The following is a 13,463-nucleotide window of genomic DNA, read 5'->3' on the forward strand; positions in this document are numbered from 1 at the left end:
AATACTTATTGTTGTTTTTTTGTTTTGTTTTTTGCATTATTTATTTTCTTTTATTTTTAGCTTTATTTTTTAAATTCTTTTTGCTTTTAGTTTTAGGAAAATTATAAACTTTCCACTTTTTTTGTTTTTCTGTTTTCTTTCTTGCTTTATTTATTTTATTTTGTTTCTACTTACACCAAATACTTATTGTTGCTATTTTTAATTATTACGAGGGCCGAACCATAAGACATTAAAGCATTTCAAATGAACCTGAAAAAGTTGAAAGTTGGCATGGTATCATAAATTGACCCACACATAGCATGTGCATGTACAAAACGGACAATGGTATCATACTCGTCAGTTACAAAGTTGGCATGGTATCATCATAATAGTTGCGGGAGAAAGTCTTCACTTTTTCTTCCCTTGTGTCATTTGCTTATTGCGCCGTAACCATGGATAATCTTCATCGTTTATCAGGATGCTGGGGTCAGCCTTGACTTTAAAGGGAGGAATTTCATGAAACTTTTCATAATCTTCAGACATGTCTGTCTTCTCCTCCACTCCCACGATGTCCCTTTTTCCTGAAAGAACTATGTGGCGCTTTGTCTCATCGTATGATGTATTCGCTTCCTTATCTTTTCTCTTTCTCGGTCTGGTAGACATGTCCTTCACATAGATAACCTATGCCACATCATTAGCTAGGACAAACGGTTCGTCAGTGTACCCAAGATTTTTCAGATCCACTGTTGTCATTCCGTACTATGGGTCTACCTGTACCCCGCCTCCTGACACATTGACCCATTTGCACTTAAACAAGGGGACCTTAAAATCATGTCCATAGTCAAGTTCCCATATGTCCACTATGTAACCATAATATGTGTCATTTCCCCTCTCGGTTGTTCATTCAAAGCGGACACCGCTGTTTTGGTTGGTGCTCTTTTGATCTTGGTCAATCGTGTAAAATGTATTCCCATTTATCTTGTATCCTTTCCAAATCAATACAGGCAAAGATGGTCCCCTGGATAACAAGTACAGCTCATCACAAACAGTGTTTTCACCTCTGATACGTGCTTCCAACCAACTGCTGAAAGTCCTGACGTGTTCACATGTAATCGAGTCGTCGCACTGCTCCGGGTGTTTGGAGCGCAGACTGTTCTTGTGTTCATCAACATACGGGGTCACCAAGGTAGAGTTCTGTAGAACTGTGTAGTGTGCTTGAGACCAAGAATATCCGTCCCTGCATATTATTGAGTCCCTTCCAAGCGTGCCTTTTCCAGTCAGTCTCCCCTCATACCGCAATTTAGGGAGACCTATCTTCTTAAGGCCAGGAATGAAGTCAACACAAAACCCGATGACATCCTCTGTTTGATGGCCCATGGAGACGCTTCCTTCTGGCCTAGCGTGGTTACGGACATATTTCTTTAGGACTCCCATGAACCTCTCAAAGGGGTACATATTGTGTAGAAATATGGGGCCCAGAATGACAATCTCGTCAACTAGATGAACTAGGACGTGCGTCATGATATTGAAGAAGGATGGTGGGAACACCAGCTCGAAACTGACAAGACATTGCACCACATCACTCCTTAGCCTTGGTATGATTTCTGGATCGATCACCTTCTGAGATATTGCATTGAGGAATGCACATAGCTTCACAATGGCTAATCGGACGTTTTCCGGTAGAAGCCCCCTCAATGCAACCAGAAGCAGTTGCGTCATAATCACGTGGTAGTCATGAGACTTTAGGTTCTGAAACTTTTTCTCTGCCATATTTATTATTCCTTTTATATTCGACGAGAAGCCAGTCGGGACCTTCATACTAAGTAGGCATTCAAAGAAGATTTCCTTCTCTTCTTTGGTAAGAGCATAGCTGCCAGGACCTTCATACTGCTTTGGAGGCATGCCGTCTTTTTCGTGCAAATGTTGCAGGTCCTCCCGTGCCTCAGCTGTATCTTTTGTCTTCCCATACACGCCCAAGAAGCCTAGCAGGTTCACGCAAAGGTTCTTCGTCACATGCATCACGTCAATCGAAGAGCGGACCTCTAGGTCTTTCCAGTAGGGTAGGTCCCAAAATATAGATTTCTTCTTCCACATGGGTGCGTGTCCCCCAGCGTCACTCGGAACAGATAGTCCGTCGGGACCCTTTCCAAAGATTACGTGTAAATCATTGACCATAGCAAGTACATGATCACTGGTATGCATGGCGGGCTTCTTCCGGTGATCTACCTCGCCTTTGAAATGCTTGCCTTTCTTTCGACATTGATGGTTGGTCGGAAGAAATCGACGATGGCCCAGGTACACATTCTTCCTGCAGCTTGCCAGGTATATACTATCGGTGTCAAGTAAACAGTGCGTGCATGCATGGTATCCCTTGTTTGTCTGTCCTGAAAGGTTACTGAGAGCAAGCCAATCGTTGATGGTCATGAACAGCAACGCCTTTAGGTTAAATTCCTCCTGTTTGTGCTCATCCCACGTATGTACACCGTTTCCATTCCACAGCTCTAAAAGTTCTTCAATAATGGCCTTAGGTACACATCAATGTCATTGCCGGGTTGCTTAGGGCCATGGATGAGAACTGGCATCATAATGAACTTCTGCTTCATGCACATCCAAGGAGGAAGGTTATACATACATAGAGTCACGGGCCAGGTGCTGTGATTGATGCTCTGCTCCCCGAAAGGATTAATGCCATCCGCGCTTAAAGCAAACCATACGTTCCTTGGCTCACTTGCAAACTCATCCCAGTACTTTCTCTCGATTTTTCTCCACTGCGACCCGTCAACGGGTGCTCTCAACTTCCCGTCTTTCTTACGGTCCTCACTGTGCCATCGCATCAACTTGGCATGCTCTCCGTTTCTGAACAGACGTTTCAACCGTGGTATTATAGGAGCATACCACATCACCTTCGCATGAACCCTCTTCCTGGGGGGCTCGCCGTCAACATCACCAGGGTCATCTCGTCTGATCTTATACCGTAATGCACCGCATACGGGGCATGCGTTCAGATCCTTGTACGCACAGTGGTAGAGGATGCAGTCATTAGGGCATGCATGTATCTTCTGCACCTCCAATCCTAGAGGGCATACGATCTTCTTTGCTGCGTATGTACTGTCGGGCAATTCGTTATCCTTTGGAAGCTTCTTCTTTAATATTTTAAGTAGCTTCTCAAATCCCCTTTGTTAGGCACAGCATTCTCTGCCTTCCACTGCAGCAATTCCAGTACGGTACCCAGCTTTGTGTTGCCATCTTCGCAATTGGGGTACAACCCTTTTTTGTGGTCCTCTAGCATGCGATCGAACTTTAGCTTCTCCTTTTGACTTTCGCATTGCATCCTTGCATCGACAATGACCCGGCGGAGATCATCATCATCGTGCACATCGTCTAGTTCCTCTTGATCTTCAGGAGCATCACCGTATTCAGGGGGCACATAGTTGTCATCGTACTCTTCTTCTTCGCCATCTTCCATCATAACCCCTATTTCTCCGTGCCTCGTCCAAACATTATAGTGTGGCATGAAACCCTTGTAAAGCAGGTGGGTGTGGAGGATTTTTCGATCAGAGTAAGACTTTGTATACCCACATACAAGGCATGGACAACACATAAAACCATTCTGCTTGTTTGCCTCAGCCACTTCGAGAAAATCATGCACGCCCTTAATGTACTCGGAGGTGTGTCTTGAACCGTACATCCGTTGCCGGTTCATCTGCGTGCATTATATAATTAAGTGACCAAATTAATAGAAGTTCATCATCACATTAAAACCAAAGTACATACATAGTTCTCATCTAACAGCATAAAGCTCTGCAGAGCATCTAAATTAATTAAACCATACACTGAAACTATGTAAAACATTTCAATGCGAAAACAAATGCGATCATAATCGCAACCAATGTAACAACTGATCCAACGGCATAATGATACCAAGCCTCGGTATGAATGGCATATTTTCTAATCTTCAAGAGCATTGCGTCCATCTTGATCTTGTGATCATCGACGACATCCGCAACATGCAACTCCAATATCATCTTCTCCTCCTCAACTTTTCTAATTTTTTCCTTCAACAAATTGTTTTCTTCTTCAACTAAATTTAACCTCTCGACAATAGGGTCGGTTGGAATTTCCGGTTCAACAACCTCCTAGATAAATAAAATCTATGCCACGTTGGTCGGCATAATTGTCATAAACAATAAATGAACGAATAGTTATGAAAAGATAATATATACCACATCTGAATCATAGACAGGACAAGGGCCGACGGGGGTGGTTACCAAAACCATCGCATTATATAAGATGCAATAATAAAAGTAAGAAAATTATACAAGTATCTATATAAACATACAAGTAAGAGTTTTTTTTCCTTTCAAAAAGAAGATAAGAACAAGAGGCTCACCACGGTGGTGCCGGCGACGAGATCGGCCTGGGCAATCGATGGCGGTGAAGACGGGGACGGGACGTGACGGACCGCTAAACCTAGACAAATATTGAGAAAAATGGAGCTTGGAGGTGGAGCTTGGAGAGGAGAAAGCTTAAGTAGTGTGGCTCGGGCATTCCATCGAACACCTCATGTGCATAGGAGGTGAGCTAGAGCACCACAAAGCTCTCTCCTCGCCGGCCACGAAAAACAGAGCAGTGAGAGTGCTCTGCTCGCGGGGTATATATAGGCAATTAATTGGTCCCGGTTGGTGGCATGAACCGGGACTAAAGGGAAGCCTTTGGTCCCGGTTCATTCCCCCAACCGGGACCAATGGTGGTGGGCCAGGAGCAAGGCACATTGGTCCCGGTTCGTCCCACCAACCGGGACCAAAAGGTCCAGACGAACCGGGACCAATGGCCCACGTGGCCCGGCCGGCCCCCGGGGCTCAAGAACCGGGTCCAATGCACCCATTGGTCCTGGTTCTGGATTGAACCGGGACTAATGGGCTGGACCGGCCTGGACCATTGCCCCCTTTTCTACTAGTGCACGGGGTCCTGTTCATCCAGAGGCAACGCCACAGCTCATTGTTCATCCAACCCCCCCCCCCGCAACACTCACTGTTCATCCCAGAGGTAGCATCGATCGGCTTCAGTTTGCAGCATTAGCGAAGGAATCGCTTGATCGGGTTCAATTAACAGCCATCGATCGATCGCTCGGGTTCAGTAACGCATAGCCTGCTGTGCAATCGCTCGGGTTCAGTTAGAGCCCAACGCCTCGCTCGGGTTCAGTTAGAGCCAACGCCTCGCATACACGCACGTACGTGTACGAGAGAAACGCGCATCACTCGGCCCCCGACCTCCCACCATAATCGGCAACTCCCCAAATTTTCTTCCCCCTCGCTTCTACCACGATTTTTTCCGTCATGGACGGCCCAAAGAATGTCATGCAGCTGCGTCTCCGGCCCGCCCAGGACGAAAAGCCCATTTTCTGTCATGATTTTTTGTCATAGAAGTAGGAGCCCACCACATCTATGATGATACCCGGTTGTCACAATTATCGTCATAGAAGTGTCATATGCATGACAGAAAAAAAAATTCGGTCGGCCCAAAATGTCACGGATGTGTCTTTTTTTTGTAGTGGATGGCCTCGCGATGGTGGTGGTGGCTAACAATGACCTCGCGATGGTGGTGGAGCTGGCGATCCCAGAACCGGGCGACATGACCATGCCAATTGTGGTAGAAGACTACATCCCAGTGCCTCCACCTCCTCGCCGCTCTTGGTGCATCAGGATGAGGAAGGAGAAGGAGAAGAAGAATGAGGAGTGAACTATGTCAGGTATGATCTCCAGAATGATCTATATATACTTAGCTTTATTTCCTCCGAAATGACATAAGTTAGCTCTAATATGCTAAGTTATCTCTAATATGCTTAGTTTCCTAGCTTTGCTCAATAATGACATATACACTTGGTGTACTTGTGTAAAAATGGCATAATTATGCTTAGTTAACTCAAAAATGGCATAATTAGTTAAGTTAGCTCCAAAATGACCCATTTAACCTAGGTTAGCTCCAATATGATCAATTTTACCTAGGTTAGCTCCAAAATGACCAAGTGTACCTAGGTTAGCTCCAATTTGATCCATTTTAGCTAGGTTAGCTCCAAAATAACCTACTTTACCTAGGTTAGCTCCAAAATGACCAAGTTTACCTAGGTTAGCTCCAATATGATCCATTTTAGCTAGGTTAGCTCCAAAATGGTCAAGTTTACCTAGGTTCGCTCCAATAAGATCCATTTGAGCTAGGTTTGCTCCAAAATGATCATGTTTACCTAGGTTAGCTCCAATATGATCCATTTTAGCTAGGTTAGCTCCAAAATGACCTAGTTTGCCTAGGTTAGCTCCAAAATGACCAAGTTTACCTAGGTTAGCTCCAAAATGACCTAGTTTACCTAGGTTAGCTAAAAAATGACCAAGATGGCATGATATGCTTAGTTCACTCAAAGATGGCATAATTAGCTAGGTTAGCTCCATTTTACCTAAGTATATGCTTACTTCTTATTCCAGTCTTCTTCATCTTCATGTTCTTCTTCTTCTTCTAACTTTCTTGTTTCCCATTTTGTAGATCTCATTTAATTCACGGAAGCTTGCATGGATGGAGTGCTTGTTTTCCCTTTCTGCTTTTATTTTGTATCGATGAACTTGCATGGATGGAACTTGTTATATGGATGGATGGATAATGGTGTTGGATGAACAATGTGAACTTTGTAATATGTATGGATGGAACTATGTACATGTTGGTTATGTAATGCATATATGATGAAACTTGTGTGCTGGATATGTCTTTTGTGAAATTTGTGTGTTGAAACTTGTGTGTTCAAATTGTATGAATTTAAGAAAAATAGAAAAAACAGGGGCTATACAGGATCTTTGCCGTCCGGTGGCGGACGACAAAGAAATTTGCCATCAGCCAGCGGACGGCAAAGATGCCCGTGGCAGCTCCCTGTTCAACCTGGGGCTGTCCTATTTGCTTACTTTGCCGTCCGCCAGCTGATGTCAAAGCTCATCGTTAGCCCCCTAACGGCCGGACATTGTCACGTGTGCCGTCCAGGACCGTTGCCGTTAGCCAACTGACGGCAAAGGTCGTTTCATCTTTGCCTTCCGCTAGCTGACGACAAAGAAGTCTTTGCCATAGCCCATTCAGGCGGACCTGTTGCCGTCAGCTAACGGACAACAAAGGTCTTTGACGTCCGCCATGTATGCCTTTGTCGTCCGCCATGGTGGATGGCAAAGAAGTTAATTCTAGTAGTGTATGTATGATGTTGTTGTATTTATGTGGAATTGTATGCCTCTTGTATGTATCCCCATCTATTATGTAATGGTACATTGTAATGATATCCACCTTGCAAAAGCGTCTCCAATATGCGCTTCTATCCTTGGTGGGACCTTCAAGTTCCCTTATGATAGGGTCGCATATTGGGACCAAAATATGGCATGCTAGATTTGGACATGTTAACTTCTATGCCTTGAAGAAGATGTCGAAGATGGAGATGGTATCTGGGATGCCGTTTATCGACCATGTTGATCGAGTATGTGATGGGTGCTTGGTTGGAAAACAACACCGCAGGCCATTCCCTGCTCAATCTACCTATCGTGCAAGTGATGCACTCGAGCTGCTCCATGGTGATCTATGTGGACCTATCACCCCAGCAACTCATGGAGGAAAGAAGTACATCTTCCTTGTGGTAGATGACTACTCGAGATACATGTGGGTCATTCTCCTACGATCTAAAGATGTGGCGTTTGAAGCGTTCAAGAAGCTGAAGGCTGCAACAGAGATGGAACGCAAGCTAAAGGTTCGCGCTCTACAAATAGATCACGGCAGAGAGTTTATGTCGAATGAGTTCAACGACTACTGCGAGAAGATTGGCATAAAAAGGTTCCTCACGGCACCTTATACGCCGTAGCATAACGAGGTTGTTGGAAAGCGCAATCGAACCGTCATCGACATGGCGAGAAGTTTACTCAAGAGCACGAACTTGCCGGGAACTTTTTGGGGATAAGCTGTCTCAACAGCGGTCTATCTTCTCAACCAGGATCCAACGAAAGGCAGTGGTCGACAACAATCTTTATGAAGCAATTACGGACGTAAGTCGAATGTGTCTCATCTACGGATGTTCGGCTGCGTGGCCCATGTGAAGATGGCGGAGCCGCACCTCTCAAAGCTTGCCGATCGCAACACCAAGATGGTGTTCACTGGATACGAGAAGAGTTCCTGCACCAAGGCATACTGCTTCTACGATCCATGAACCAAGCGTACGGATTTCACGCGACGTTGTGTTTGAAAAAAACCAAGCATGGAATTAGAGCATAGCAGCCGACGATGTTCCAAACGGTTACATATTCACAGTTGAATTTCCAACTTATGATGATGCAGGGGAGGACGTCCACGTGGTTGGCAAGAAGCCCAACCAAGGTGACCGCAGTTGCAGTGATCACCATGGTGCTGACACCGACGATGAAGCGCATGGGTTGCAAGGTGATAGCGATAATGACGCGCATGACACGGGCGGAGATCTCAGTAATGATATCGACAATGAGGTGCATAGTGACGATGACAATCAAGATGATAGTCATGGTCATGAAGACTACGTGGCTGACGCGGATGTCAAGGACACGGATGCCAACGACCAGCATCTACCACGCGCAGGACTCAGTGGTCTTCCTTAACTGCATCGACGCCAACACATTTTGTGTCACCTCCTTCGTAAGTAACAATGAATTCTTTCGGGCCTTGACGCTACAAGACCCTCAAGAAAGTCTACAAGTATGCAAAGTCAGTTACACTCGAGTACTCCAGACTATGTTTGCTCGGAGTTCAGGAGCCAGCGAACTTTGTAGAGGCGAGCAAATGTTCAAGTTGAATGCACGCCATGGATGAGGAAATGAAGGCGATCGAGAGCAATGGCATGTGGACTTTCGTAACCCAACCTCTAAACCAAAAGGCCATAGGTTTGAAGTGGGTTTACAAGTTAAATAAGGACATGAAGGGTGCTATTGTTAAGTACAAAGAAAGACTCGTTGCAAAGGTATACATACAACATCAAGGAGTTGACTATGAGAAGGTGTTTGCAACGGTTGCCCGAATCGAGATGGTGAGAGTGCTCATAACTTTGGTAGCACAAGAGGATTGGAAGGCTCATCATAGTATGTTAAATCCTCTTTTCTCAATGGCGATCTCACAGAAGAAATGTACGTGGAACAACCCCTTGGCTACGAGAAGAAATGAGAAGAAGGGAAAGTGTACAAGCTCAAGAAGGCACTTTACAGGCTAAAACAAATGCCAAGAGTTTGGAACTCATTGTTAGACCAAAGTTTGGTCTCGTACAGGTTCAAAAGATGTCTCCACGAGATTCCGTAAGACGATTTACCAAGCATAGAAGAATAGGTGATGTTTAAAGACATGGCCAAGGAGAGTGTTACCATGAAGCTATGTATGAAACGATGATAGTAAAAGCGGTCCCTGAAATGCTACGAGGAACGACAAAGCCAATGTCGATGATGTCACCTATTAATCGTCGCATTTGGGATCTTGGTCGCATCGAGGACGTCATTTTTAGGGGTGAATGCAGGAATAAACATGACGTGTAGTACATATGTCCTAGTCAGACACTGATCAGGTAGCAATAGTAATATTAGGATTAGAAATCCTAACTGAGTAGGTTAGTTAGCTAGTCCAAGCTATTATATATAGGTATGTATCCCCTGTAATCTGTACCACAACAAAGATCAAATTAACAAAGTTTAATAGGTGCGACAGGCACCTGTAGCCATTATACCGAGCTGTATTTTTCCATCGCCATGTTACCCATGAGTTCCACGGATGCTGCCGAAGTGAATCGGTCAGTAGTTCGCTCACGTACCGACGCTATGGCAAGGCATACATACATACACAAGTGATCGGCTGGACACGATCCGACAGCTTGCCTGCTTGGTTTCTAGGTAGCTAGCTTTGTACGTGGTATGTGTAGTTCCTGGGTGGTTTTGATTTAGAGTTCAAAATCCAACAGGCACTACCTCTGGATGGGTGGGGCTCGACGTGTCGAGCTCGTCGGTATGCCGTCCGACGAGAATGGTGGCCGGAGCCACCCAGAGTACTCGTTGGGGCCGGTTGGCCTCGGCTCTCCCCTTTGCCATCGGGAGGAAGAAGGAGAAGGCAAGGAGGATAGAGAAAGGTGGCCATGGTACCCGCCTGGCAGCGACACAGAGTCGGTCCAGTCAGCTTAAGTGTTCACGTCTTCGCGATAATACGCCTTCCATCTCTGAAATCTTACGCCGCCGCGGTTTTAGACAAGAATACGTCTCTCTGCTATGAAAGCGTAATCTCGGAAATGTGCATTCCCTTTTTCAGCCACCGCAGCCGAAAGTACATTTGTGAACACTCATCCGTTAAGAGCAGAAACGAATAGTTTTTATTTGATTTTTCTGCCTAACGAACGAACGGTCATATCTCCGCGACCCTGACTCCGAATTAGGTGATTCAAAAGCCCATGTTCTCTGTTTGTCACGCCCCTTGGGTTGGCACCATTTTATTTATGTTGTCACATATTGAAAATGACCATTTTTCCCTTGCCCTTATTCAGCCCCCTCTGAGAGAGAAAGTTTCCTAGCGGTTCTTTCCGTTAGCTTCTCACACTTCTTCCCGGATAATCCTTCATCCCCAGGCAAGCCACGATAGCCACTTGCATGATGGTCTTGCTGTAGCCTTGGTTTTCCACTTAAACTTTTAAATGTTTTGTGCATGCTAATATTTCATGAATGCTTTATATATGCTTGTGAATCCACGCTCATTTTTATTCGATGATCATTTGCATCTAGTTGGTTACATGATTCTTGCTAATCTTATTGTCATGCTCTATTGATATTAACTTTCGATGCTAGTGGTCGTCCTATGCTCATATTAAGTGTTATGATACATTTGTGGTATTGATGAATGTCATTATGCCATACTCATTTGCATCTAGTTGGATAAATGATTTACTATTGTTGATATGATTATGGTTCATGTCGGCGTTCTGGGATCGGGGGTACCCAGACCTGCCTGACTGCAGCCCATGTCGCGGCTCCTTTGATGGCCTGGTATGGCCCAGCTGCAGGACCCCCCAAGTCTCGCGGGGAGAACAACACCAAGACCAAGGGGGAACGACACCAAGACCGTGGGGGCAGCTCTCCGAGCCTGCCTCCCGAGGAGTGGAGATTTGTATGCAGGTACCCAGGCTCACAAGGCTATGATGACATGAGCCATGATGACCAAGCCAGGCGGGCGGCAGTGAGCACAGATGATGAAGTTTCCTCTTTGGTGCCAAGGAGGCAAGGACAGACGCGGGTTTCCAAGGAATCTCCCAAAGGCCTCTATTCGGTGCAACGAGACCAAGACCATGAGCTCGGGAGGACGGATGTCATCGCCGAGCCTACCCCTGCGTCACGACCAGAAGCTTTGCAGGCGAAGACTACCTTTCTTTAGGATTATATGTACTTCTTCTCCCCTTTCAAATTGGCTGCTGTGGTGTCCCTTCCCACCTAAGTTTTGAGGGAAGAGGACCAAGGCCATTATAAGTATAGGCTAGCCACCACCATAGAAGAGGGAGAACCTGTCGGATATCGGGTTCCGGCAAAACCCTTAAGGTTCGAACACTTGGGTGCGCATGAAGATTTCTCCCTACCGAAACACGCCCTCAGCCTCGCCGCGATCCCTAAGCTAGATCGATGAACTCACAGCACAAGAGACACAAGATTTATACAGGTTCGGGCCACCGTTGTGGTGTAATACCCTACTCCTGTGTGGTGGTGGTGGATTTCCTCTTGGGCTGATGATGAACAGTACAAGGGAAGAATAGCCTCACGAGGAGAGGTGTTCTTGTGGTGGTGTGGTGTTCTGCTTGTGAAGGATTCAATCTGCTTCTACTATAGTGGCTAGCTGTATTTGTAGAGGACCTGGTCCTCTTCCCAAATATTGAGCGGGAGGGGATCCAACAACGACCATTTTGAAAGGGGACAGCTAGTACAAGCTATCCTGACTAAAGGTGGTCTTCGCCTGTCAAAGGCGCTGGTGATGACGCCATCTTGGGCTCCACGATGACCTCCGTCCTACCATCCTGCTCGTCTTGGTCTTGTTGCACCGATATGGAAAACTTTGCCTGATGCCTTGGTACTCCACGGCAGCACTTGCCCCCTGAGCACCAAAGGGCAACCGAGGACACTGCGCGGCTGGCGCCCGCCTGGTCTTGATCATCATGGCTTGCGTCACGGGAACCTCGCGAGGTACCCCTTGCCTTGATCTCTCTACCTCCTCGCGAGCCTGCCTGGTGAGGCCGCCCTTGAGGAGGCGTTGCGTCATCCGCCCAGCGAGGCTTGGCCCCTCGCGAGGGTCTTGAGTGTTGGTTGATGAAGACAGGCCACAGTGGGCCACCGGTGGAGCCACGCAGCAGGCGCATGCAGGCAAGTCTTGGGACCCCCTGTTCCTGGAACTCCGGTAGTAGCCCCCGGGCCCATGGCGCGCTCGGACTTAGCTTAGCGGTGGAGCCAAAGGGCAAGTGCGGAGAGCCGTGAGCCCCAATAGCCTGCGTCCTTGGTTGACAAGTGGCAACTGATTGGACGTGAGCATCTCCGCTTCTCCACGCTGCCTCGGCAACTGCCCGACTGACAAAAGGCTGACGCGGGCAAGGCTTGCCTTCATTGCTCTCCTTCGCCTTGCTCTAGAAATCCTTCCAGCTTCCTTGCTTCCAAAATCTCCAGATCCGCTCCACTCCTTCCCTTTCAGAGAGCGATGGCACCCCGCAAGGTCAAGGTTGATGCGCTACCAGCTTGGTATGCGTCGACCCAGGACGCCCCCAATGTGTCGGAGAAGAATCTCGATGCCACGCGCCTGATGACGGTGGTGGAGGGAAACAGGAAGGGGGAGACCGAACTCTGGGCCGGCCCCGCCGAGCCGAAGGCTGAGGGGAGCACTTTCTACCCCTTCTTCAAGAACACCATCGTCGCAGGCCTAGTTCCTCGCTTCTCCGACTTCTTCTACGCCGTCCTTAGCCATTACAGGTTGCAGGCCCTTCATCTCCATCCCAACTCTGTTCTCCTCTTGTCGATTTTCGCCTACTACTGCGAGATGCATGTTGGGGTGATGTCGTCTGTGGCTCTGCTGCGCCACTTCTTCTCTCTCTGAATCAACAGCGACCACACCTCGGCGTGCTCCATCTTCATTGCGTACGGCAAGGCCAACGTGATCTCGAAGGCCGGGAAGAGGGCCGACAATTATCGGAGCATGTGGGTCATGGTGGATGCCAAGTGTGTCCACCCCTGGTTGACGCTGCCAATGGAGGCGCCCCAGCCTAACGAAGGGTGGTCTCATGCAAAGCTTGCTGACGATCGGGCGAAGTTGGTGCTAGAGCAGATGAATGCTGACATGAAGCCGGGCAACGTGAAGGCGGCCAAGCTGACGGGGGCCATGCTCCTAAGGGAGTTCATGACGCAGCGGGTGGCTACGCTTCAGGCGCACTCGTGCCCCTTATGGACGCTTAG

Source organism: Triticum dicoccoides, chromosome 6B, assembly GCF_002162155.2.
Source record: "Triticum dicoccoides isolate Atlit2015 ecotype Zavitan chromosome 6B, WEW_v2.0, whole genome shotgun sequence".
NCBI lineage: Eukaryota > Viridiplantae > Streptophyta > Magnoliopsida > Poales > Poaceae > Triticum > Triticum dicoccoides.